This window comes from Anas acuta, chromosome 4 (assembly GCF_963932015.1).
Source record: "Anas acuta chromosome 4, bAnaAcu1.1, whole genome shotgun sequence".
In the NCBI taxonomy this organism is placed as follows: Eukaryota; Metazoa; Chordata; class Aves; order Anseriformes; family Anatidae; genus Anas; species Anas acuta.
The window spans coordinates 20,689,472-20,711,787 of record NC_088982.1 but is presented as its reverse complement, the minus strand read 5'-3'; the positions used below and the strand labels follow the sequence as shown (position 1 = coordinate 20,711,787).

Here is a 22,316-nt window from a genome sequence, read left to right as displayed (position 1 = left end):
TGGAGGCTCAGACGATAGCCTAGTAGCTAGAGGATGCTCTTGGAGAATTTACCTCCAAAAAAAAATAAAGCCAGAGTGTGCTTTTCTTTTTTCCCCTCCTTTTTTTTTTCCTTTTTTCTTTTTTCTTTTTTCTTTTTTTTCAGTCGATTCCTGCAATTGTAGAAAATGTGTATAAAAGCAATCTCCACCTCTTCTTCTTCCTGTCTTCTTAAACCAAAACAAACCAAACCAAAAGAAACCAAGACAAACCAAACCACCACCAATGAACAGACAGAAACTCAGTTATCTCTGACCAAACAGGTACTTCAGGCTTAGGCATCCTCAGACCTCAGTATTTGTTTCTGTATGTGTATGGCTTTGCTCCACTGGATAGAGTTCCACTAGACCATTGCCAGCATTCAAAATCTTGCCACATATGATATCATGCTCTAGTAAATTTATTTGTCTTATTTTACATTTTTGTACACCTAAACATTTCTCAGAGGTTTATTTTTTCTGTATCTGTTCTCTTTTATTTGTATGGAACACAAAGCAGTAATAATATTTCCTGATCTCTGTTGAGAGATTTCCTGATCTCTCTTTGAGGATGATAACATTAATGATTATGAGATGATTTTATTTTTATTTAAAATGAACAATATAAATATACATATAAACAATATAAATACTACATATAGATTTCCTAGTGTTGCTTTTCAAGAAAGACAGTCTCTTTCCAAATAATTGCAGCAAAGATAATCTCAGTCACTACAAGTATAACTGCTGAAGTGAGCAGTATTTTATAATTTTGTCATGAAACTTTCTGGACCATATCCACAATTGGGTTTACAAAGCCCTTTCATGTATCGAGGGCAGATGAACAGCTGTTGGACTACAGACAATACTTTTCAAAGTGCAGACAAGGTCAAAATGAACAAATTGAAACAGAAGTATGTTCCTAACAAATGTCTCCTTCCAGAATAAATAAAGAAAGCCTAGTACCTCAGCATGGAAAAGCAAACTGGCAAAATTTCAACTTTTAGAAAAAAAAGAAAAATTCAGCCATTAAAATTAATTCCCATGGATACAATAAGAAGACAGTCCAAAAAACAATGTATGAAATATTTGAATTGGGAGAAAAATGCCACATTTTTAATAGCATTTTTATATATAGCATATTTTTAACATTAGATAAAATTCTAAAAAAAAAATAATAAAAAAAATCAAAGTTTGTTGATTACTTTTTAGCATTACTTAAAATTCTGGTCACTCCATCTCTGGAAGTATATATATGTATATATATATTCAGTATATATTCTGGTAGAAGTGAAAATGATGTTAAGATTTACAGAATATCTTCTAGAAAGTATGTCAGTTAGGATGTAGAAGAAAAAAATAAGGATGAATAGAATAGGGGATAAAGGATAGCATTATTTGTTGAGCAATAGCTAGTGGTAGCCTAAAGATTAAAATAAAAAATAAAAATAAAAACAAAACAAAACAAAAAGACATAATGCATTCTCATACACAGAACACATAGCCTATCTGTAAACTTTCCCATGACTTCCTTTTTCTGTTTTCCTATTCTTTTACTTTTCCTATTCTTTTCACTATCACTGTGATTTTCATAACTGCACGACTGACAAATAGGAAGCTTACTCCATGTCTCCTCCTTAAAAGATCCCTTATATCTTTGTCTTTGCAAGCAAATAAAGTGTTGACAGGATTGGCTTTCCTTCAAAACAGTACAAATTCTTATTATTCTTATATAGTATTCCATTAAATTATTGTTGATAATTGTGTGTGTATGTAAGTATGTTATACATGCGCACTGCTTTATATGTATATGTATTAAAAATATATAACACACATGGAATTGGTTTAAAAAGGTTATGACAAAATACTCAAACATTGATGGCAACTAAAAGAAAAGGCTTGGTACTATTTCTGGCTTTGGAAAATGGTAACCTGATGATTACCAAAGGCTAGGACAGTATACTAGGGGAACTATCCTATACTGTCCTAATTCCTCCTTATTTCTCTAAAAGTCATGGCTGCCGTCAAAACAGGAATATGGAATCTCAGATTCTTAGTTTGACATAATACTGACCACATAATTTTATGACATTAAATTATATATTTTTAGGCATATTTTTTTGCATCTCAGGCTGAGATGCAAACCCAAAAAAGTCTATTTTCTCTGGAACTTTTTCATTGTTTATCTAGTATGTCAGCAATATATATATATATATATATATATATATACATAGATGGATCTCCAGATCTCATTGAACATAAAAGCTTCTGATGTCTCTGACTTAAATAGTATTTCTATAGTGGGTTTTAAGGTAATAACTTTTTTGTTTTTTTAAGAAACTAAAAAACCCTAAGTTTTTTTAGTATATGAAAATCAAGAAAAAAATCAAAGGAACATAAACTTCTAGGTTACAATTTCAAAGGACAAGAGGAAAACAAATAAAATGTATTGTGACTTGAGTTGTTCACTCTCTTTGAATGAAACCAGTCAAAGACTAAGTTATTGTACCTATATTTTAATGAAATTGAAGGAATAATAATGCATTCTGCTAAAATTCTCTGAGGAAACCAAGATTTAATTTGTTGAAAAAAATGAAATCTCAAATATAATATTATGGTGTGCATAAAAGAGGAAAGAACACATTTATTATAAAATGAAAAAGATTTTAAGCCACTGCTTTTAAAGTAAAGTTGGAAACATCTTCTTCAGTTTAAAGCTATAATTTTCCATTAAAAAGTGTGTGTGTGTATCTTTAATAAACCCTAATTTCCTGTCTTTGAAATTCTCAACATGATGATTATAGAACCATAGAGTATCCTGAGTTGGAAGGGACCCATAAAGATCATCAAGTCCAATTCCTGGCACCACACATGTCTACCCAAATGTTTAGACCATATTTATTTATTAATTTATCAGAATAAATTTATTTATTATCAGAAAAAAAAAATATTTATCAGAAAAATAAATCTGTATTTCTTAACAAATACTCAATTCCCTGAAAGAGATGTAGGGATACCAAAACAAGTTCACATAAATAAGCAAATTTGCTTAACTAAAATCACAAATATTTGTTCAGAAACTCCACAGAAAGAAATAACAGCTCACATTTGCTTAGCAAAGGAACATCATTCTACATTATGCATAATTGTAGTTGGTCTGAAACATAGTGAAGAACTGATCTAAAAGCCAAGCATACGATTGATTGTTCAGTGACAAAACAATCTTTCTCATCACAGCAAATTTTCTCTTGATGTAGGCTGTGCTAATGGTGCAGAAAAAAAATAATCATGTCATGGGCAAGCCAAGGATTTGCTGATTTCTCATAAGCTCACTTATATTGTAAGACATAATTTGACATTAGATCTCAAGTCAATACTATATAGAAAAAAAAAAAAAAAAGAGTATTTGAAACACATCTTCCTGTAGTGTATGGAATAATCCATTAGAGCAACTACAAGCAAAATCAGAGTCAGCATAGCTCATTTTACTTTCTTCACTATGGGCAACCAGCTCACTTAAGTTTTAAGTCAGAGAACAACATCCTCCAATCTTAATTGTCACAAAGGGCTTTTGTTGGTATGCAGTAACTACTAGGTTGTTCCAATTTTACCATATATATCCCATGGATACACAGCAGTTATTGGTTTAATTGAAAATTTAGGTATTATATTTATTGTCCTGTAAATGTAATTCGTGTATTTACAGACATGACATTGAGTGTGGTACGCTAAAGTTTTAAGTAAGCCATTTTCATTTCAAAGCCAGCTGTTATGGTGCAAGTAAAGAACCCCATAAAAACTGCTAAAGCATTCTCAGAAGAGGAAGAAGGAATGAAAAGAGATTTTGCAGAACATGGTTTTCCTTTCCAAAGGAAGTTCTGTTTCAGGAGCTAGTCTTCATAGCATATCATTTCAGAGATAATATGTATTTCTCTGAGCTTTGAATTTGCAGTCATAGCCTCAGTTTTATTGTCAAAGGTTAACAAACAAAACACTATGCCTTATAAATACTGCACACCCTTCATCTTCTAACATCTCTCTGTTTTTCTTCCTGAATTATAACACTATTTGTTTAAAAGAAATAAAATTCAGGACTGTAGTATTGTCAAACTGACTCTACCTCACAGAGTATTTATACATTTTTTTCAAAATTTTATGACCATAGATTAATAAGAATTTGATTTTTTTAAGCTAAAAAATATAGTATTTCTCCATTGTTATATAAGTCAAATTCACCTGTTAATTCTTCTCAAACTATAACTCTTTTTATTCTAAATACATTTATGGCTTTTATGTTCATGATATTAAGTTTTTCAGTGTCAGATTACAAGTGGACATGATGCAGTTGACAGATTTCTTTCCAAAAACAAACAAACCAAACTAAACCAAAACCAAACCAAAAGAAAAAACATAAATAAACAAGAAACAAAGATGAATGACAGGGAAAGAAGTAAGGTAAATGAAAAGCTTGAGATTTTATTTTTAGTGAGCATTGCTTAAAAATTGTCATTACAAATTATTGATTTGTGGATAAAGTTGCAAATAATAGAGAACAATTAATTAATTATGCACTGATAGCCTCTTCTGAGTTGTGTTCAGCATCCCACTCTGATATGACTTCAGTGATAACAGTGATAACAGTGACTATACTGTAGTTTGTTACCCAGGTTTGCAGCCCCCTTAGTAGGTGGTCATTGCCAGAAGTACTGTATATATTATGTATGATTACATCTTTCAAGATCCACTGTAGTTTCTAAGTGGCCAACACACATGAATAACACATGAATACTGTGTCTGTTTTTTTTGTTTTATTTTTGTTTTTGCATATTTTTTTAAGCAAAACTTCTTAGATTTTCTTATAAGAAGCCAATAGGATTTTGAGAAACCAATAGGGTTTTGAGAAAACAATCAAAATCTATTATTAGTCTTTTATAGTCTTAGTCTTTTTATTAGTCTATTATCAAGTCTTACTTAACTTCCAGATGATTTTTTTTTTTCTGTTCTAGAATGTTGATTTCTCCTCCCACTCTCAAATAAATTACTCTTTGATCTGATAAATCTTCATCAAAACAGATGTCCTTGTGAAGACCTGTTTATCTTGATGAATTCTGATCACCTGTAATCACAGGACTAAAGATTTTATTTTTATTTTTTTGAAAAAAGATCCCACCTCTCAGATAGATCAAAGCAAGATGATGCTTCATTATTTACTTGATAATATGATTTCGTCATTACTATTAAGAAGGTATGGGTCTTATACTGATCTGGCATTGCAAGGTCTCAGGATCAGTATTGGCTTCCCTTGCCTCCAGCTGAGTTAGCTTGTTTGCAATTGGCAAGTGGCTGGGTGACTAGTGCCTCACCTCTTTCAGCAGCAGGTCTCCACCTCCAAGAAAAAAAATTAGGATGCTGATACCTTTGCTACAACCTTCCACTATTTCTCTGTGTGAGGAAAACTGGTGTTATCAACCTCAGGACCCAGAGACACAATGGAGAGGTAAACATAAAAGGGAAAGAGCAAACATTATCATGTCTTCTTATGGAACAATTTTAAGGATACTGTCATAATGATACTGAGGTTTTTCTGTACTAGTTTTGACTGCTAGTGCTGACATTGTTGGTTGTATTTTGATAAGACATTGTAGATTTTAATTAGATTAGTAATATTTTTTTTTCCTCCTATTGTGCTTGGTGTATTGCCAGAATTGTGAGTGTAAATGTATGCCTGTAGAGTGATCGTTCTGAGAAATTAAGTAGTTGGCTTTCATAATGTCAAAAAGAAAATGTTAAATAAAGAAAAACTGTTTGTATTAGCTTTAAAAGAACTTGTATTTTGTTTAACTTATCGTTTAAGACAGAAATATAGTTTGGATATAAAACAGACCTTTTGGCTTTGCATCTCTGTTGGGATACTCACATTATCAACTTTAGATATGTTATTTTTTGTTTGTAAGTAAATAGCTTATTTTCCACAAATACTTAATGTGATTAATAAAGAAAGGATAAATTCACTTCTCCTGAAAGAGTTAAACCAAGTCCTTTTTTTTTTTTTTTTTTTTTTCCCTCATTGTGCTTCTTGCCTTGGTTAACCAGGATTACTATGTAGGAAGAATGTAGGAAGAATAAGCATCTAATTTAGGTAAAGAATTAAAAAAGCAGCTGTGAATAACCCCATCACTTTCTATTATGTCTGCAAGTGTATTAAAGGAAAAGCTAGACAGTCTTGTATAATATGTAATGATTTTAAGTTTGTTCTTTTAGATGTGTAATATTCTGAGTTCTAAAATACAAGAATAAATTTGTTTCTTTAAGCAAAAATGGCATTTACCAAATGTTACTTTTTGGTATCATTCCCTTCCTCCTCCCTCCCCTTTTTTTCATTAAGGGTTTGAATTTCGAAGGACTACTCAAATGGGGCAAAAACTGAGTCACAATACTCTATGTTTTTCTTGTTTTCAGAAAGAAATTAAACTTTCAAAAGGAGTTTTATATATCACTACTGTTTTGATGAAATGGTTAGCTATGCACCCATGTATATGACTGCTGATCTCCTGAGATCTGTGATGCCATATTGGATCAATGAGAAATGGAAAAAAAATATATATACATATAATGATTTAAAATAATTTAATGCCATATAGCCATATTTATTTTTTTTCCCTGCAGATGAATCCCTTCAGAATGGCTTCTGACTAATTTATTTTCATCTTGGTCTCTCACACTTTCTCTGGCAAAAAAGGAAATGTAGCTATTGTCCAAAAAATATACCTATTCATTTATAATGATGCCAGAAATAAACCTGAGTAAATAATTCAGAAAATACAAGGAGGCAAGTCTAAATAATCTTGTATCATTTGGAATTGCAAACATAATCTTGGTATTTGTTAAACCATTCAAGATACTTTTCATGAATCTGTATGCTTGTGTTCCAAGATATATTTGCTCCTAATAAAAAATTCAATAAAAGTAGTAGGAAAGAAAGAGGGAGCAATTAGAAATTTTGTTTATTTTTTTATATAAAAAAAAGTTGGAGGTCTTCCTGCTGAGTTTGATTTTAATTGATACCTTATTAATTTGCAGAAAATTAAACTACTGTCTTGTGGTATGTTTTCCTTTTGAGCAAAGTCTGATACAAATCATGGACATAACAAAGGCAGCGCCTTTTTTCCCCAATTGTCTAGTTTTTCAAATGTCAATATAAATACAGATGTTGAAAACAACACGAGTAACTATGAGGAAGATGAAAAATGTTATGGCGGAAATGTAACTTAAAAGTCCAATGGAAGAAATGAAGCTTCTGTAAACTGGACTGTTTTCATGACACAATTTATATTATTTAGGAAAAGAAAACAAGAAAAAATGTTATGGACTCAGGAATTTAGTAGAAATTCAATTCAATTAAATACATGCAGAATATTTTCCTTTTAATCACTTCTACAGAATGTTGCAATGAGCTCACTTCCTGGACTGTTGCCATAGGAGAACTTTAGTTAGGGCTTCTCCTTTTTCTTTGATCTGGTAGACAACTGTTCTCAGATTCTTTTTTTTTTTTTTTTTTTTTTTGTATGTTTAGTGTACTATTGTAAAAGGATAAAGCAACTCTGGAGTCAAATGAAACCACTGTGGAAATAAAAAGGGTCAGACTACAATCCTAAAGCTTATATGAGGTTCTACTTCATGAAGAAAGAATTGCATTTAATGTTGAGTTTACTGAAACCTACCTTGTTTGGGACACTTCGGAGCATCAAAACAAACTTTGCTATGAAGAAAAATAAATATGCCGTATATTCATTATGATGTAGTAGAAGAAAAAATAGAAGATCTAGAGCCATTCACATAATCCTTTAATAAGTCAGTCAAAGTTTTTTAACAGTCAGTCAAAGGTGGTTTTTTTTTTATTTTATTTTTTTTTTATAGCCTAAATGTTTTGTGGCATAGGATTCTGTGCAAAGAGTTTTAATCTTAGTTTTATCTTCTAGAAATTACTGGTCTATCATATCTCAATTTCCATTTGAATAAAGAGATTCATAGAACAGACACTACAGGCTGAGAAAGTTTTTATTTTTTAATAAAGTTAGAAATTTTGTAAAATTTCTACAGCTACATGAATACCTCAGCTACATGAATAGAATGGGTTCTGCATTAATCAAGATTGCATGCAACTGAATGATGATAATGATTTACAACAGGGCTAGTGGGACCTTTATTATTTGGAATTACAGTTAAATACTTATGTTTTTAGGAAGAAAAAAAATGTTAACAGTATAGTTCTAGATAACAACAATTTTTACTGCTGGTGAATAGTTTCAGAGTTCCAGTATTATTGTCTGACTGAGTACAGGAAGAGGATAAATTATGTCATACACATATGAAGGACAGTGATGTCTTTCCATGAACGGACAAAATGGCATCAGTGTACAGATTTTAGTCAGTATCTAATTTCCTCTAATCAGTTTCAGTTGGGGGATGAAATTATTGCAGAAGAAGGAATGTAACATTCCTAATTGACAAATGGAAAGGGATATTAATACAGCTTTATAGCTTTGGAAATATGTGTGAATAATTTCACTGGATGTTTTTGTCAGTCTTCCTTACAGAAATAAGTCTTCTGGCAACACATTCATAGGAGACGTTATCTGTGCAGAGAAGGAAACCAAAGTGTTATATAGGAAGAATGAGATTATCCTAAATACCTGAATAGAAAGAAGTATATTAGTAACAAGTGTAGTGCTAAGTATATATGGAGTAATCATAAGCATTAACAGTCACAAACATTCAGAAACTATGAATCATGCCTTGGAAAAAGTCTTATGGAACTGACTTAAATGTATTATTTACAATAATAATAATAAAAAAGATCTTTACTGAGTATTTGAATGTTGAATTTCATCGTCCGGTGTAGTTCTACAACCTTAATGGGTGACACAGTACTCTAAAAGGGAGAGAAAATGAGTTTGCCACCATATGTCAAGTTATTGGATTCCTGCTCTGTGTGTGTGTGGATGGCAGTATTATTGCTTTGTGACTTATGGCTGATAAAAAGAAAAACAAGTCAAGGCAGCAGATTGTAGGACTTAAATATAGCTGAAAGTTTCAGATTCCCATTTAATCATTTGCAAGAAAACATCACTTTTTGTTTTGTTCCTTTTCTTTAGTTTATTATAGTATTTGTTTTGGTAGGAGAGAGGATATCTTACCCTCCTGTTATTTCATGTGGAACACAAGTTTTAAATGTTTTCCTTTCCCTTGGTCATGATGATTTGGATGGCCTTACATCTCTGTGGAATCTAGCCAAAGACAAATGATGAAGCTGTCCTTAGGTTTTTCTTTTCTTTTTTTTTTTTTTTTTTTTCTTTTTCTTTTGATTCTTATGATTTTAGTTTGTTTGATCTGCACTAGATCTAGAGAAATACCAACACTCTAGGAGCAAACTTGCTAGTGTTAGGTCAGAGGTTGGACTCGATGATCTAGAGGTCTCTTCCAACCTAGAAATTCTGTGATTCTGTGATCACAAATTCACTGAAAAAGCATTAAAACCTCTATAAAAGGCTGCTTCATCTGAATTCCTGTCAATATAGTCCACTCACAGAATCATAAACCCACAGAATCATGAACAAATATATAAATCTAGACTTTATTATTTTTATTTTAATACAGGATTCAATTTAGCCATTTTGTCTTTAACAATGTTTCATCTATATGACTGTGTATTGTTTACTTATGCTCCCTGATTCACTAATAACATAGCAGCATCAGATTCTAGTTTGCTATGCTTCCTAGTCAGCCCAGTACCCTTCCTGTGTGTCTACCCCCCCCCAAATCATTGAGGAGACTGCTATATCCTGATGTATCTTCCCCAACCGTTTTATTTATTTATTTATTGCTGTCATGACACAGTGAATTCTCTCTAAGTTGGTTGAAAACTTCAGAAAGTTTCTCTAAAGTATTCTGTTTCAGTTGGTGAAACTCTTGAGAAAGTTTTTCTACAGCCGAGATGCAGGCCTCTAGGGAAGAGGAGAGACTTTCTTCGTACCGCCAGAGTTGTTTAGCCAATTCATCCACCGTGGGTTCCTCATGGTCATTCCAGGTCGTTATTGGCAATTAGTTGGCATATAATGATGGTGCACTCCATACAAACTTCTGCCACATGGGTCGTGTGCACTTGACTTCATCTGGATCTTTGAATAGCTGGTCATTGTCTAGTTCCTCATGAATCACCTTTCATAGAGCTAATTCCTTCAGGTACTGGATTCCCTTCTCCATGGTGATCCATTATGTCTGGTTGACATACAAGATCTTCCTTGAAGGGATACCTTTCCTTCACACCTGACAGGAGATGCATCCAGAGGGTGAAGATTTGTGCTCTATTTCCAATTGCTTTGTCAGTGCCTGCATTCCTAGTAAGGGAACCCAACCACTTGGCTTCCGTGCCCTCTAATTCTAGACTGTTGGCTCCGGTGTCCCTGCACTGGAGCAGCCAGGTGACAAGGTGCTCACTTGGACAATGACTGAAATCCTTTTTGCATATTTCATAGCTCAGGCTGGGATAGGCCTCAGGTAGTTATTAATGCTTTTATGATATCTTTCTCTTCATCTTCCCATTTGTGTCATAGCCCAGCCACTGTGGAGTAGCCTGTCCTGTTATCTTCTTCCTCCCTAGTCTGAGTAGGAGTTCTTCTCTGTTCTAAACAACTTGACTTTCTCATCCATTGTTTCATATTGGTTAGAGGAGTAACTTGCACTGCTACAGTCTGTTTCCCTGACACAGCCGCAGCGCCCGTCACAGGGATTGGAACAGCCGCAGTGCCTGTCCATAGGGGTTGGAGTGGCAGCTGGGGTTGCAGTGGCTTGCTGGGCCTGTTAGAGGGTTTGGAGTAGCTGCAGGGTTTGTCACTAGGATTATAGTGGCATCAATTGCAGCTTGATAGGCATAGGGCAGACCAGAGCACATTGCAGTGGTTTGTGTATCTGTTTGGAATTGCCAGAGTGATTACACCCCCTTTTCAAGCATTCTACCAGTTTTTTAGGATTTTGCAGTTGTTCAGGGGTGAGTTTCCAAAGCACTGGAGGTGTCCCCTGCTCTAGATGCCTGCCCATATCCTCCCACATTCCCTGCTACTCACAACTATCCTGCCTCAGGACAGATCTCTGGATGGCATTCCCAAGTAGTTTTTTAACCTTAAAAAAAAATTTGGAGTGCATTCAGAAGACATAATAATAACATGCTGGTCTGAACATCCCAAAGATATTCAAAATCATAAAGAGCTATCCTAACTAGCCTGGAGGAAAAGACTGGGGTGAAGGAAAAAGGGAGAGCGAACAAGTAGGAAAAAATATCTCCCCCTGTCCTCTCCATAGGTTGGTCCCTGAAGAAAAAAGGTAATAAGTGTAATTGTTAATAGTTTCTGAGATATGGTTTCCAAAGTATAGAGTTGATGGCAGTGCTGAGTACGTATACCAGGTTAGTCTCATGACTAGCAATTTTGTCATATCATAATCCAGTGTTACACAGTAAAGAAAAATAATAATCTTAAACCAGATCCTGGAAAGGATGAACAACATGACAGGGAACACATACATGTACAGTAAGTAACGCTATATAACTCAATTTGGAAAACAGACACAGCAGGCCTGAGATCCAAGCAGTCAGCGTTGTGAGTAGCAACATTTAAGCAGGTCTAATACCAATTTTGTTTTAACACTCTGTGGTCAGATCTGTCATTATCTCAACCCTTTGAGCTGCATCTTGGGCATCAGAAAGACTGTTGTGATTTAATACATCTGCCAGCTAAACACCACACAGCTGTTCACTCACCATCTCCCCTCCCTTTCTGGGATGGGGGAGAGAATTAGAAAGAAATGAAAGATTATGGGGTGAGATAAAAACAGTTTATTAGGACAGAAAAGAATGGAAGATAGTAATAATAATAATGATAATGGTATTACTAATAATGATGTGTATAAACAAGTGATGCACAATGCAATTGCTCACCACCCACTGAACAATGATGCCCAGCCTATCCCTGTGCAGCCACTCCCCCCACCCTAGACAGCCCTCCCATATTAATTGTTCAGCAGGACGTCAGATGGTATAGAATACCTCTTTGGTCAGTTTGGGTCAACTGTCTGTCCCCTCCCAGCTCCTGCTGCACCCCCAGCCTGCCTGCTTGCAGGACAGTGTGAGAAAATGAAAAGTCCTTGGCTTAGTGTAAGCACTTCTCTGCAACAATTAAAACTTCAGCATATTATCAACATTATTCTCATCCTAAATCCCAAACACAATACCACAACAGCTACTAGGAGGAAAATTAACTCTATTCTATCTGAAACCAGGACACACAGTCATCCAAGAGTTAGGGAATGTTTAGAGCCCTTCCTATGTGTGTACCTATATGTGTCTTTGCCAATGTCTCTGAATCCTTCACATTGTCTGCATATTGGTCTAGGATCTTAATTGAACTAACAGGCTTTCCAGAAAGGGAAATTTAGAATTGTGTTGTTTCCCACTTGGCACCTGCAGCTGTTTGAGGCATGGACACAAGGGACTTGAAATAAGGAACTCTGAATTTAAAGGCAGTGCAATAAGTGTTTACTCAGTTCCTACAATAGAGTTATTCCTGCAACATTTATTAATTTATTAATTTATTAATTTATTTTAACTTCTGTCTTTTAAGAGTTTTTTTCTAAGGAAAAGGAAACAAACTTATTTTCTTTGTATTAATGCACCTTTCATTTCACTTATAGAATAAGTGGTTTGTCTAGGTGTAAACACAGGATTTATAGGTATGCCATAAGATTACGTAAGACTGTGTCTGTGCAGATTCTATATTTATTACATGCTACAACTCTCTCTACAGAGGAATCAACATTTACTTTGTGATCTTAATTACTTTAGTCTTTCATATATTTATATATATTTAAAATCAGTCTTCTGATTACATGATTGAATTTCAAAGTCTATAGCTACGATAAACAGTAGCACGTTGTAAGAATGTGTGATTATTATTTTTTCATTAACATATATTTACAAAGCTAAATATTTCTGATCTCCAAAATAGTTTTATCAGAGCTTTCTTATACAACTTTAGTTCTTTGTTATAGAACATGAAAAAAAAAACACACAACCTTTAAAGCAGTGAAGTGATATGGAAGCCCATTGTTGATGAGAATTACTTTAGAGTTCTGTATGTGACTTTTATAAACTTTTGATAGAGAACAGCATTCCAGCATTCAAATTGGTCTTACAGGTGTTTTTTTTTTTTTTTTCCCCTTCACACAGCTAATTTCATAGCAATAAAAGTCACTGTTTTGAGCTCTGATAGTAAAATGATGGTAGTTATGCTGGAATTTTATTTATTTGTTCAATATTTCTGAGGGTATCTAATAATATGATTTTTTTTTTTTTTTGGCATATGCATCTTTATCCACATATACTGATATCTTAATGTCATTATGTCATACAGATTTTTAAAATAATTATCTTTTTAAGAACATTCTTGGCATAATATATTTTATGAAATAATTTTCTAAAATTGAAACCAAAATGACAGTCATAATGGTCTAGATCACAAATTGCTGTGTTAAGATTTTCCATTTAAGTAAATTACCTAACTGCATATAATTTTATATGTAATTGTCATTGTTAAAACACAGAATTGCTTTGGTTCCAACAATACATAAGTTCAACGTACCCACCTACCTCATAGTTTTGTTTGCTGTATTTATAATGGATTCCACATTTAGGATTATGTGAAAACTGGGAGATTTGAACTGTGGTGAAGCACTGTGACAGCAATAGCAGCTCAACATTTTACTATAATGTTTCCCAATAAAGAAATAAACAAAGAAAACTCATAGGGAAGTTACTATTTAGCCATGATTCACAAGTCTAACACAGATACAGAAAAAATGCTTGGAGTCCATGAAAGCTCTTTTGATTGATCAAATCAGTTATTTAATGCTGACTTTCTGATGAGTATTAACCATAGAAATTTTGAATGTATGAATATTGTACCTTACAGACATTTTTAAACTGGCTATTTAGTTTTTTTTTTTTTTTTTTTTTTTTTTTTTTTTTACCCCCAATCATTTTATTCATCAACAGGCCTTTGTGTAGTGTTCAAAAGCATATGTGAGTTGTTTGAATTTTTCTATATAATTTCACATGAAATTAAAAAGAGGAAAAAAATTGTGTTGGAAAAAAACCACAACTGTTATATTAATGCACTCAAAAAGACAATAAAAAGCACCTAAACATAGATTTGTAGTATAAATTGTAAAAGTTAACTCTAGTTTTATATCCTGTCAGCTTAAAAAATATGGAAGTAAGTGGCCCATCCCAAAGCTAGTACCAGGTGGTTAAGATTCACATGTTGACAGAGTAGCACCAGGAAGAATGTAAAATATATACTTTTAAATTAGGCTGGGCAAAGAAGTGAATAAGACAGTCCCATGGGAAGTGAAACAGATACTGCAACCAGCTCCATCAAGCAGCTCTAAGAAGTCAAGAGATAAACACGTGGTCAGAAGTCACAGCAGATTCACCTTTTTCACCAGGTTAGTTCATGACAAACATCCTTATAATAGATTTTTTTTTTTTTTTTGTGGTTTGCAAAATGGTTAGGTTTCTCAGCTAGGATTTTTATTTCATTTTATTTTATTCTGTATCCAAATGATTTGGACCCACATGTTTTACTTGTTAGGTGAGACGTGGTATGCTTGTAATATCGGATTTCTTCTGTTTTTTCTCATTTTATCCTGTTCATACTACTATGTTTTGTGCAACACATTCAAATATGCTTTAAGCATGGAATTAGAATCAAGGCATTCCCCCCTCAACACACCCAAATGAAAATAATTTAATTACCAAGAGATAGACTGATACTAATCCCTTCCCCCCCCCCCCATCCTTTTTTCTTCCATGGTCTGGTTTAATGAAGTGCCTTTGGATAAAAGCCCATCTGAAAGAAATTCTTCCTCTCTAGATATATCATGTTGCTTTTCATTTCCTTTGCTTCTGTGAATGGACTTGAAAAAAAAGTTTTCCAATTAGGTAAAAAGAAAATGTCTTGCTTGGTCACTGTTTTACTTTTCCAAAAATTTTATTAGAGAAATAAAAGAACTTATGAGATTATTTTCTCTGAAGTATTCATCAGTTAAATCATTATATCTGTTACTGAGACAATCTTCCAGATAATGCATGACCCTCTTTAAAGACTAATATACACAGTCAGTGTAGTATAAGAAATATAAGTTCTTGTGTTTCAGCATTGTTTTGTTTAGAGGAATTTGGAAATATTCTACTGATGGGCAAAAAATTAAATAAAATCTCCATCATTACTTTAACCCATGCCTAGGAAATTGCAATATTTCACAAGATAAGATAAAGTTGAAAGCTCTGCTGCAAGATCACTTTCACATTTTCTTTACTTAACTGAATATCTATATATTAATTTTTAAATCTTGATATTTAGTAGCATACTGAAAATAATCCTCTGTGTTACATCTTAGGGAAAGAGCTGTGACCTGCTAAAGGTCTGACCTGTGTGCCAAACTCTTCATGACCTCTTTAAATTTACTTTGACTATTTTTAGGAAAAAGGAATAAGGAAAAAATCTGTTTCAGTTTCTTTCAACCTCCAGTAATGAGGACTAATATTGCTCTTAAGGTGTCATAAACAGTCTATATTGTCTTAAACATAAATATTGTCTTAAGGTATCACCACATAAGCTTAGTGATTTGTGGACAGGTAGCTGAACAGTTTTGTGAACTTTTAAATTTCTTTGCTTTACATTGATGTTGTTCTTTGTGTTCAAAAAAGTCTTGTGTTAACTCACAGACTGGTGTTAAAAAGTTAGCAAGTATATTATTGTTGATATGGAATGTTGTATTTCAGTGCATATTTTCAGGGCTTAGGAACAATGAGGATCACTGGCATTCCCAGAGATGAGAAAAAGGGGGAGAAATGGAACTATCCTATTCTTCTGGAAGTGTTTCTACTACTAATATCACTAGCAGCAGAGTTTAAGAAACTGATAAAGATGGTGGATTGGGACAAGGATTTTGTGTTATTTATATTTGGAGTAAAGCTGGCCTGGAGCATGTGTGAATAAGGGGCCAAAGGCAGTCCCAAATAAAAGAATTAGATCCACAATCCAAATCAAGCCAGTTACATGGGCTGTGCTGCATAAATGGCATGTTAAAGCTTGCTGTGCTGGGACTATTTAGAAGTTGAGGGTGTGTTAAGGACAGTTTTAAACTGTAAAACTGAACTTTACTAAATTCATCAATAGCAATACACCTCTTGGTGTTTCCATCTTTCTTGTTCATGTTTGATATATTTATGCTCTTTGTTCCCCTATCAAAAACAGGGCCTTATTATCAGCTTCTGATACTTTTTTTCTTGATTTTGTTTTTGCCAGTCATCTTCATTTATTAGTCAGAACATACTTTTGCAGTACCTTGCATTTCTCCCATTCTTTGTTTTCTAGCTTTCTGTTACTTGGATGTCTTCTGTGTGGAAAACTTGTCCTTTTGGTAATAATATTGCTCTTGTTCCTCTGTAAAATGCTAATTTATGTGTGTAACAGCACTTTGCATTGTATACAAAAGAATAAAATATTTTAGCTATATCCATGTATCAGTGTATCTGTTTTGTCTTGGTTTTGAGTTCAGAAACATAGTTGCTCCTGTTTAATAAAATTACATACTTGCATAGTTAATTATAAATTACATTTAAAAAAAGAGGTGAGATACTGAGGTAGTATTTTTGAATTAGAAATACAAAATACAACAGATATAGCTTAGTTAGAAATTATGGTGCATTTATATTTGCCAAATGTTAGTTACCGGTTAGCTAGTATGATAGGTAATATTTGGAGTAATGTAGTAAACAGAGATAAACAATGATAACTTGCTACAGTTAAAGTGTCACTATTTGCTGTAGTGGTAATTTGTCTTGTGACATCAGAGAGCTGGCTACATGTAAATGTTTAGTTTTGTTTTTCTAAATATTTTATAAAACTTATACTTGAAGGAATTTTATTCCTTCTTTTATTTGCTGTTGCATTTTTTTATTCATAAAAATATGTTTTAACAGATTTGTTTACACTTATTTGATGAGACCCTATCCGTTTGAAAAGATTTAAACTAAGCAAGGGCATTTCAGCAAAATATTAAAAAATATTTTTTTGTCTTTTCAGTGGTTATTGTGAAGTTACTTCCGTAGTTTGCAGCTTTAAATGGTGATATCTGCATTCCTTAACTCACATAATTCATAATGAAAATGGATGGATGAATTAGTGATAAGTTGCCTAACAATGTAATACATGTACAGTAACTAGTCAGGAAAAAAAATAAATCTATTGTTCACTTGCATTTAAGACTACAAGACCTTTATAAAAAACAAAACCCTGAGCTTCAGTTACTTTGAAGTCATATTGAATGGGCTGAGAATACACTGCCTGGCTTGATTAATGCCCTGTGTCATGAAACATGATGAGAAAACATCTATAGTATGTAGAACCTATATGACCTTGACAGTCTTCACTGCAAATAGTTATTAAAAATTGTGTTAAAAATCACACTGAATGCTCCTCAGTGGAATACACTGGTATTATCTTAATTCATTGCCAAAACTAAATTGTAAGTAATAGAATATTACAAACAATTTCCAGATGATGGTTAAGTGTATTCTTCAGTGTGTGTTTTAATGAATATTTGGGGAAAAAAAAATGCAATACATTGGATTCTGAAAAGTGTTATTAAAAATTATTATTAAAAATAGTTAAAAATTATTATTGACTAAATAATTTAACTAAAGGGGAAAAAGGGGAAAGAGGAAAAAAAGGAAAAAAACAACCAAACAAAACAAATAAAGTCTATGTGGAAGTACAGAGGAAAGAAATTACTCTCTACTTCCCACAGATGAGCGATGCTTGACCACGTCCTTGAAGCAGGGCCTCAACTCACGTAGACGGTGTTTGGGAGGAGGACCGACATTTTCACAACAAGAACCCACCCCTCCCCTCTTCTTCTTGTTTCTACCTTTTACTGCTGAGTGTGACATCGTATGGTATGGAATATCCCTTTGGTTGGTTTAGGTCAGATGCCCTGGTGATGTTTCTTTTCTCACTTTTTTGCCCACCCCCTAGTAGGGTTAGAGTCCGATGTTGTGCCAGCACTGCTCAGCAGCAGACCCAACACTGGTGTGATACCACTGCTGTTCTAGCTACAACTGCAGAGCACAGCACTGTATGGGCTGCTGCAGGAAAAGTTAACATTCCAGCCAGACCCAGTACAATTACTTATATTACCTTTTGCAGGACTGGGTCCTACTACAAGTAATTATGCACGTAGAAATGAGTACAGAAGAAAAAAATAAATTCATGAACTTTCTAAGCACCTCTGCTTAGAAATATTATGGCTTGTGTGTAAAAACAACCGAACCAATCAGATTTAAAGAATGAATGCTAGTACTTTTAATATATTTATAACAAAATACCCGATATACTATAGAACAAGTAACTGTAGAACATATTTGCAGTAGATGTCCAATGTTAAAATTTTAGGTTTCACTGGTAACAGATTCAAGATTTACCTGTTAGAAATATTTCAAAATATAAATACCAAAAGCAAGTACAGCAGCTGGAAAATATATGCATTTCAAGCATTTACCTTAGTTTCAGAACACCAAATGTTTCAAAAAGATAATTTCTTTCTTTCCTTTTTTTTTTTTTTTTAATCTTTAATTTGTATTAATGACATACTTGGAAAAAAAATAGTCAGTGTTTCAATAATATAGGAAGTTTATATTGACAGGATTTTGTGTAGCCAAATATAAGCTCCAGAATAATTTGTATTGCTTAAAAGAGATCATTTTTATAATGTGCTGGTACAAAACAAAAATATACTTGATTTTGTGGCTTAACCCAAGAGGCAGCTAAACACCATACAGCTGTTCACTCGCACCCCCAAGGTAATTTGGAGGAGAATCTTGAAAAGAAAAGGCAAGAACTTGAAGGTTGAGAAAAGGATAAAAGGACTTTTTTTTTTTTTTTTTTTTTTTTTTTAAATAAGAAAGGGTGAAGTGGGGGGGAGGGAGGAGCAAGGGACAGATGGATGACAGCAACAACAAAAAGATCACTACTAACTGACTGTTGCCCTGCCAGTTACAGAGCTATGTTTCCTCTGCCACCCCCCCAGTTTTATTGTTCAGCATGATGTCATACAGTTAGGAATATCTCTTTGGCCAGTTTGTGTCAGATGTCCTGGCTGTGTCCCCTCCCAGCTCTTTGTGCAGCATGAGAAGCTGAGAAGTCCTTGTCTCCATGTAAGCACTGCTCTGCAACAAGTGGTTGGTGTGTTATCAGCAGTATTCTTGTTCTAAGTCCAAAACACAGCACCATACCTGCTGCTAAGAAGAAAATCAGCACCATCCCAGCTGAAAACAGGACACTGAATCACATAGCCTGATACAAATTTTGGCAAAGGTTTAAATGACAGAGTCTATGGAAGTCCTGTATGATTTTGTTTGTATCATCTTTCTATGGGCAGAATGCAAAGTGAGGGCAAGAAGTTTATGAATGTTTTTATATGAGTCAAGTCAACCAATTTTTTTCATTGCAGAAGCAAAGATACTTGTGAAAGAAAAAACACTAGCATAGTAACATAAAATCTACACACACACCTTTCTTCTTTTACTTGCTGCATATAAACTGATGATCCTAAATATTCAGATATTTCAATGATGTAAACCACAGAAGAAAAGGATTACATTTAAAATAGTTTCCTGTTTTTCAGCTGAAAGAATAGGTAAGATAGTTCTGGTGTTTCTCTCATGCTTATCATAACAAAACTCAATCAGTACGGTTATCAATCAGTGCTGGAAAACATTGGCATTGTGAATGACCAGAAGAAATGTGATACGCTTTTTAATGGTTCTGTTGCAAGTATTTTGCATCCATATTTTCAAATTGCTTAGTATCAAAGTATTAAGAACTTAGTTTTACAAAGGCTAATTCAGAGTTATTTTCTTATTCTTTATGAAAATAGGTGTAATGTATAGTACTGCAGTCCTTCAGAGTCCTTCAACATAATCCTGTGTGGTTTGAGAAACCGTTGTTGCTAAGGACAAACGCAAAGAAAACGGAGTACCTCACCCTTTTCTGGGTCTCTTGTTGCTAGTTCTCCCATCTCTTTTTGCATCAGGATCTCATTTTCCTCAGGTTTATCATTTATCTGTATCTGTAGAAGCCTTCTTTTGGCCTTTCATCTCTCTTCCTTATTTCCAAGTCCTGCTGAGCTTTGTCTTTCTTTATTGTATTCCTGAATACTTGGGTAATGTTTCTATATTCACTACACTCACTGAACACTTTCTCTAAAAGTTCTGATGCCTCTGCCTGTTCCTCCTGTTCCTCACTTAATCATCAATTAGCATTAATCTTTTCTTTTTGCATGCTATTACCTTGGTTAAAAATAAAAACCAAGAAGATTATGGTAACATGTAAATATCTTAAATCCATGCTGTATTTGCAGTTTTATACTTCTCAAAACAAAAAGAAGTATCTCTATGCCACTTTTTTTTTTTTTCTTTCCCCAAATATGTCTTTCTTTAAGCTTAGTTCTATACTGAAAATTAGATTTAATTGATGACAATGTTGTTTAATACTCCTCTGTGAGAGTTTGATTTATTTTTGTCTTCTTTTTAATTTGATAAGCAATATAAATAAGCAATATTTCTTAAAATAAAGAATGGGTAATAATTTTCAGGGATGATTCAAAGCAAGTGAGAACTAGTTATTTTCAAGAAACTGTAGGTATGCTCTCTGACAACCAAATTTATCCTAAATCCTTTTACAGAATTATGTCTATCTTCCTTTCTGGCTCTACATCTATTTGTTTCTCCTTGGTACAGCTGTTCTTTTTTTCATATCCATTAGTTTTGGCTGTGTTTTCTGTGTGTTCTCTAGCTCCTAACGTTCTTTTTCTTTCACTTACAGGTGCAATTCTGCAGTCATACACATATCTGTAGTATTTTTCCCTACCTATCACCAGATGAATAGCTTCTGTAAAGATGAAGAATCTCCCTTTCATGGAAAGAATCACTGTTTTCTATCACAAGGACACAAGAGGAGCCAAGAATTTGGATCAGAAATTTCTTCTTGCATCATCTTTCACTGCAATAACTATTGGGGTAACAGGATTCAGAAAGAAATGTTTTGCTAGAGTGCTGATCAAAGTATTTGCACGTTACTATCTCTGAGAGAATGCAGACAGGGCTTTTGAAACAGTATTAAGTGTTGGAAAAGTTGGTTACACTAGCACAAATAAAGTTTAATAATATTGCAATTGAACTTGTGCAAGCACAATTTAAAAGGTAAGCTTCCTTTCATACATAGAACTGAATTCTGAATGCATTTATATATTATTTTTTAAACAAAACACCTTGACCTTGAAACTCAGCCATTTACTTACCTTCAGGATAAAAAACAAACAAACAACAACAACAAAATATTATTTTTATTCCTAGTATAACAGACTTTTACTCAGTTGTCTTTTGCATTAACTTTCAAGTGTAATCAGTTATTTCAACCCAACACATCAACTTTAGTTATAATAATTTCTTCTCCTAACAGTAAACACTGATCTTTGTGCCCATATCCATATTGAAAAGATATTGTAACTGAAATAAAAATTGTGGGTGATAATACTCCTCTTATAAAAGCAATTTTTGAATAAGAAGCATGTTTTAAAAGTACTATTATCTATTTCAGGTCTCTCTTTAATCTTTATAAATCACTCATCTGGATTAAAAATATGTTCTACCTAAGCACATCTGACTGTAAGTCTTCTATTTTCTCACTTAAAATTCTTCCAGACTAAATTTTCTATGTAGCTAGTCAACTTTAAAAATGTTCTGCCTTAATTTCAGTCATTCGTTTCCCCTATTCTTGTTCTTTTTCTCTTCCATCTGAAAATATGCATAATAGATTAAGGCAAGATATGCGGATTCAAGGATTCAGCCTTCTGCAGAAATGGAACCTTGGTCTTAGTATTAAAAAAGTATTACAAAAAAACATTTCCCTTCAGAGATCTTTGATATTCAATTGCAATGTATGAGGATGGCAAAAGTTTTTCAACAGAACATGAAGTTGAGAGGACCTTTAAGCATTTGTTCTCTAGATTGCCTTTCAAAAATGTTTGTCTAGAGCGTCACTATTAGATGTTGCAGTCCTCTGGAAAGAGGAGAGAGCTAGTTTCTTTTCTTAGACAGTATTTTCCTGTCACTACATTTGGCTATT

At 33.4% G+C, this 22,316-nt stretch overlaps 1 long non-coding RNA gene across 1 annotated transcript; it reads left to right on the top strand.

The window, feature by feature from the left end:
- Positions 1 to 5,230: 5,230 nt before the first annotated feature.
- LOC137855213 (uncharacterized) lies at positions 5,231 to 21,839 on the top strand. The gene is made up of 3 exons (XR_011095602.1): positions 5,231 to 5,512; positions 14,437 to 14,571; positions 21,015 to 21,839. It is a non-coding gene; the product is annotated as an uncharacterized lncRNA (long non-coding RNA).
- The last annotated feature ends 477 nt before the right edge of the window (positions 21,840 to 22,316 follow it).